A 974-nucleotide genomic window follows, 5' to 3' on the forward strand; every position below is an offset into this window, starting at 1 on the left:
ATCCTGCTCCTTTGTTGTAGAACTTATTATTATTATACAGTTGTTTCATACACATTTTGGATTAACTTTCAGTTTGTGCGAATTGACATTTTATCATTTTTATCATATGAAAGTTATAAAAGCTGAATACCGGCTATACTTTCTATAATGATTATTTAGAATTGCAGCGTCATCGTTTAGCAGTCAGCGACTAGTATTGCACGGGTTATGTTTCGTAGGTATAATCAACTGGCCAACGACTGGCAATGAGGCGCTTCTACGCCAACAATATGATGTTAATATATTTTCAAGTTTAAAGTGAAACACTCATGTTCATATGAACTAACAATTTAGTGTCACATTATGTATACAAGTATATTATGTTTATTATTAATGTAATATTTTTTTGTCGATCTTTAAAAGAAAAATATATTCATAATACAGAACTTAATCAAAAAAAAAATTCGATCATCTCATATTATATTTATATGATATAGCACTGTATCACGATTATCAGTGATGGCGTGATTTGGCAATCTCCGTGAGGGGTTATTCATTTATTGTACATTTTACATTATATTACCACCCAAAAAAAAAAATGTCTACATATTGTATAGCATAGCATCTCTCTGAAATACAACCATTGTGATATGTATATAATATAATTTGTATAAGTACGTAATTTACCCGTGTATATAAATATACGCACACGGAGAAACAAATAATTATACACATAATAATTAATATAGAAGTAAATAAGAAATTCTAAAAATGAATAGTAGGTAGGGATGAAAGTAAAAATTACAGAAATTACTTGTGACATACTACAATTAATACACATTATACACACATATATTATTAATAAATTTTTCAACGTGTGTCATCAATCGTGTCATTTTCGGGGGTCCATTGTTGAACTATACAAAAGTTCACAATCGTATTATTAAAAAAGTCGCCCTGATAAGGACTATCCACAATCGTGTATCACCGGGTAG

The sequence above is a fragment of the Myzus persicae genome, unplaced genomic scaffold (assembly GCF_001856785.1).
Source record: "Myzus persicae strain clone G006 unplaced genomic scaffold, MPER_G0061.0, whole genome shotgun sequence".
In the NCBI taxonomy this organism is placed as follows: domain Eukaryota; kingdom Metazoa; phylum Arthropoda; class Insecta; order Hemiptera; family Aphididae; genus Myzus; species Myzus persicae.